Genomic DNA, 5263 nt, shown 5'->3' with positions numbered 1-5263 from the left:
TCCTAGACTGCTGGGGTTATGGGAATGTGCCACCATGCACAGCTTGCACTAAATTTAAAGCCAGAATGCTTAGACTTGGGTGTACCAACATAGGAGCTCTCTTATTTTCTGCACTACTTTCCAGAACACTTACTTCCATTGGTAGCAGAACTATAGCCAGGTCACTCCCTGGTGAATTCAGTTAAGTCAGTGCAGGATCAATCATTTGAGGGATACACACAGTCAAGTTGACCCTCCACACCTCCCCAAGGTCACAGTGAAACATTCTTCGGGTCTCAGGTGGTCATGGCATGGTGCGGGAGGGCAGGGTTTGATGGTCATCACCATCTTCCCTTGCTGCTCTGGGACAGGCACAGCCCTCACCCCTGCCAGTAGGGCTCATTGCCTGCCTCAGTCACTTTCTCATGGCGGGACTCACTACCTGACACCAACAAGTTAAAGGACAGATTTATTTTGGTTTATGTGGTTTTTTGAGACGGGGTCTCACTATGTAGTTGAGACTGACCGGGAACTCACTATGTAGCCCAGGCTGGTCTCGAACTTGCAGCGATCCTCCTGCCTCAGCCTCCAAGTGCTGGGATTACAGGCGTGCGCCACTACGCTCGGCTTTGGTTTATGTGTTTTAGACATTTCAGTCCACAGTCAGCTTGAACAGTCTGTGGCAGGAACAGCGTCAGCAAAGCTGCTCACTTCCACTGGTCCAGAAGAAGACAGTGAAGGAAGGGAGCTGGGGAGGAAGAAAGGCCCTTCCAGGTCATGATCACAGTGATCCTCCCCTTCCGACCAGACCCCCACCTTCTAACAGCAACCCTACTGTGGCGCCGCCATAATCCAGTCACCTTCCAAAAGCACCGCCTCGGGGCACACAGGCTTTGGGTGGCATCTAGAAAGGATCCACCATGTCCTTCCTTTCCGCTGTGTTCACAGGAGTCTGCATCTGTGGCAGGTCTGTGGCTCAGACGGTGGGGTCACTGCTTCAGTGGTCTCATCACATCCAGAAGCCCCTTCCTGGCTGCCTCCCCTCTTTCAGTGCAGGCTCCTTGCGGGGCCGCATGTGGAGACCAGACAGGAAGAGCGAGGCCTGACCGGCCTCCGCGGAAGTGAGAAGAGAGGTGTGCGAGCGCTCACACGCTGCAGGGAGATAAGAACACCTGCGGGTAGGCTGTTTACCCGGAGCAGGGCCGTGGGGGGCGGGAGACAGGTGAGTCCTGTGGGATCCGATTGCTCGTGCCCGGGTCTGGGCGAAGAAAGCCACGGTGCGCCAGGCGCGTGGGGCTCTGTCCAAGGGAGACCCGAGGCCCCGGCCGCCCTGATTTTAGCTCATTTCTGTGTCTCCTTATTTTTCATATTTGCCACCCCTTGGTCCGGTTCACGCTCATAGGCTGCTTCCTACACCTCTACATTAAGCATGACACAGAGATGCTCTGGGCCCCTGCCTAGGCCCACTTACCTGCCACTTCTCCTTGACCACACCACACTTTCGGAACATAGAAGATGATTCAGACTTTGCTGCAGACCAGTGGACACTGTTCTCTACTTTCAGAGCCCTAAAACTATCTGCAGGCCCTCGCGTCTCCCTGTGGCTGTGCTGCGTAGACTGGGGAGGGACGGGCGGGAGCCTCTTCTGAAACATCAGTCGCTCATTGCAGTACTCCTCTCCGTTCTCGAAGTTCTTTATTCTCTCCATATTCTCTCTCCGGCCTTTTGGAACAGTGCCTCTGACATCACCACACTTCTCCCCAGCAGAGGGAGGTGAGGCTCAGGTGAAACAGCTCGGCAGAGATCCCATAACAGGGGCAGGCAGGCTGACTCCAGGGTGGCTATTGGAACAGACAGAGGTGACAGCAGGCAGCAGCCAGGACCTCTCCGACCAGGCAGGCGGGGAGGCTGGAATTTATGCCCAGAGCTCACTGACTGCCTCACAAGCGGCTGAGAAAGGGAATGTGAACCGAGCTCGGGGCCACAAGGTGCCCTTTAAGATACACTGTTCCTCCCAGGAGTCCGGTCAGTGTTGCTAGGAGTGAAATCGGCTCTGGGCCAGATTTTGCCCTGTAGACTGCTTGAATTCTGGGCCTTCGGTTACCCTGGAGGTAGTATGAGCAGCTGTGAAACAAAGTGTTCCTGGCATTTGAGGAGTGGGGCCCAAGCGAACCAAAAAAAAAAAACAAAAAAAAAAAAAAAAAAAAAAAAAAAAAAAAAAAAAAAAAAAAAAAAAACACCAAAAAACAAAAACAGCAACAACAAAAAACAAACCCTAAACAAAGTCTACGCTGTGACGGCAGGAGTGTGGCTGTGGCCAGAGCTGCAGCTGGGCTCCTCCCTGGGTTTTGCTTCCTCTCTAGAACAAGAGTCTTTTAAATTTTAATTTTATTCCATACCTCCCCTCCTGTCCCTCCCTGTGTGCTAAAGCTGTAGAAGAAGAGGTTTTGATTACATGGTGAGTGGCGAGCAAAGGAGGAACGGCTTGGAGCCAGGGCATTCTGCTCCCACGGAGGGGCGATTTGAGCCAATCCTTCCTTACCTGGGCTAGTGATTGGGGAGAAATGAGTGGGGATAGGTGACCCCACCTCTCTGTCCCCCACAATCCTGCCACCACCTTGGTCTTGAGTGGAGGGTGCAAGGCAGGGTAGAGTGAACCCAGAAAGCAAGGTGCCGAACAAGTCACCTCTGGCAAACCCTGCCGGCTCCTCTAGCCAGGGCTTGATCCCTGAGCCCCCACTGACAGGTGTCTCACCTCACTCTGGGTTTAAGAATCACCTGGAGGGCTGGGCGTGGTGACGCACGCCTGTAATCCCAGCACTAGGGAAGCTGAGGCGCTGAGAGTTTGAGACCAGCCTGGGCTACATAGTGAGTTCCAGGTCAGTTTCAACTACATAGTGAGACCCTGTCTCAAAAAACCCAAAAAAAAAATCACCTGGAGAACTGGCTTTATTTAAAAGACAGATAAAACTCTCCCATTAGAGTCATTAGATTGAGCTTGGACTCACAAATCTGCCCTTTCCTTGATCTGAGGCTCATTTATTGTTTGTTTCTTCTTTTATTTATTTTTACAAACCTTTGAGGGGGTTTTCCGTGCTGTGGTGCTAAGGATTGAACCGAGGGCATTCTACCACCGAGGTCTATCCCTTAGCTTCTGTGTGTATGTGTTGTGCCAGAATCTGTGTTTCCCTCGGTGGGCTCAAACTGGTGATCCTACTGCCTTAGGCTCCTGAGTAGCTAGGCTTACAAAAGTGTGTTCCACTTTGCCTGGTTTAGACTTTCAATAGATTGCAGCAAGAAAACTGCTCTACCAAGTCCTAAGGGCTTCCTTCCCTCATTTTCTTTTTCTTCTAAAACAGGGCACTACCACACGTAGCTCCCGGCTTTTTTTTGAGACAGGTTTCATTATGTAGTTCAGGCCAGCCTTGAATTCATGGTGATCCTCCTGCCTCAGCTTCCCAAGTGACAGGATTACAGGTGTGAGCCACTATGCCCAGCTCCATTTTTTTTTCAATTTATTTCTTAAAGGTAAAAATGTTTAATATGTATGTAAAAGAAAAAACCCAGAAAAAAAATAATATGTAATGCATTCATATGGATCAACATCCAAGAGGCAGAAAAGGGTATAAAATGAAAATTCACCCTAATCCCTGAACCCAGCCACCTAGTTCCCTTCATTGAAAGCAACCAATTTCTTTTGTAATCTGTATCTTAAACAGCATATACAAGTTAAGGGAAATCACCATTTTGAGCAGAGGTGCTGAGCATTGAACCGAGGGCCTTGTGCATCTAAGCATGTGCTCTACTGCTGACCTACACCCGCAAGCCCCAAACCTCCATTTTTATTTTGTACGGGAGATCGAACTCAGGAACTTGCGCTTGCAAGGCAGGTGCAGGGACACAGAGCTAAATCCCCAGCCCTAGACCTCCCATTTTCAAAACGAGCGTCCCTTAGTGATTCTCAGATACTTGAAAAAAACATGGTATCAGGTCGAGGCCCCAAGTTCGATCCCCGGTACCAAAAAAATAAATAAAAAATAAAAAAGCAGATGCCATGTTCTTTTTCTTTCTTTTCTTTGGTATTGGGGATCGAACTCGGGACCTCGAGTTTGTGACGCAGGCGGCGGCACCACTGAGCTAAATCCCCGGCCCCGTGGCATCTAGCCTGTGCCGGGCTCTGGGCTGGGTCCTCAGGTAGTTGTGAAACCTGGCACCGCCTGATCCTGCTCAGGATGCCTACAAGCTTATAAGGCCCTGCACGGGGGGCCTTGCCTGGGTGGCCTGGGGTGCAGTGGAGGCAGGGCTGTGGTGCTGAGAAAAGGTGGAGAGCTATGCGCCTTTCATCTCTGTCATCAGCTGTGCCACCTGGCAGACACTGGACACCACAGCTTGCAGATAAAGACCAGGTAACTCAAGGAGCCACTTGCACAGGCCCATTCCGGAGGACTTTAGGTCTCTGGTTTCTTTGGGGGCCCCTTGTGGAAGCGTCTTTTGTCTTCCCGGTGTCAGGAATACTATCACATGCCTGTTAGCTGAGCGAGCCAGGCGCCCTGACTCCTAGGGAGGGGATGGTACTGTTCCTCAGGCAGAGCCGGGCTGAGCAGTTACACAATCCCTGACTAGGGTGAGGCCAGGTAGGGCCCTTCAGACTTTTCCCTTTCCTTTAGAGCTGCTTCATCCTGTCGACCTTATCACAGCTTCCTGGGAGCAGGCCGCACAACAGAGCTCTGTCCAGGCTGGGCCTGGCAGTGCGGTTCGCAGCCGGATGCTCAGCACGAGTGGGGTGTGTTGGGGGGTTAACACTTCAAGGGCTCGGTGAGTGTTCACTGAAAGAATGGCTGCTGGACAGCATCTTCTCTAGGCTTGGGGTTTCCCTACAACATGCGCTGTTTTGGCCCTGCAAGCCTCAGAGAAGTCAAGAGTAGGGGGGAAAAAAAAGAGATACCAAACTATGCAGCAAGGTTCAAATCCTGCTCTCTACTTAACGGTTTGGGACCTGTCCCCTCGTTGGTGAAAGAGGAGAAAAGGTAACATCTCACCCCTCTCATGGAGAGTGAGGGCACGGCAGGACGTGTCCTTTGAGTAAAACACCCCCCGACCGACCCACACGACCCCCGCATCCACGCCCCATCTTGTTTGTTGTTTCCAGGCTTCTCCTGGGGTCCTTCTCTGCGCTTAAGACAGCCCCTGCCTGAAAGACCCTTCCGAGTCGCCGAGGTAGTCCAGCCGGTCCCTGGCGCCGGTTTGGGAGGAAGCACCATGCTTTCGAGGGTGGGAGTGAAAG

At 51.9% G+C, this 5263-nt stretch overlaps 1 long non-coding RNA gene across 1 annotated transcript; it reads right to left on the bottom strand.

Annotated features, from left to right (window-relative positions):
• Positions 1-579: 579 nt before the first annotated feature.
• LOC104873171 lies at positions 580-1580 on the bottom strand. The gene is made up of 3 exons (XR_783390.1): positions 1451-1580; positions 840-1131; positions 580-727 (listed from the first exon to the last, which is right to left on the bottom strand). It is a non-coding gene; the product is annotated as an uncharacterized LOC104873171 (long non-coding RNA).
• Between the last annotated feature and the right edge of the window lie 3683 nt (positions 1581-5263).

Source organism: Fukomys damarensis, unplaced genomic scaffold, assembly GCF_012274545.1.
Source record: "Fukomys damarensis isolate Sample0158 unplaced genomic scaffold, DMR_v1.0_HiC HiC_scaffold_9, whole genome shotgun sequence".
Classification (NCBI taxonomy): Eukaryota; Metazoa; Chordata; class Mammalia; order Rodentia; family Bathyergidae; genus Fukomys; species Fukomys damarensis.
Note: the sequence above shows the minus strand (reverse complement) of the source record. Positions and strands in the feature narration are given on the sequence as shown.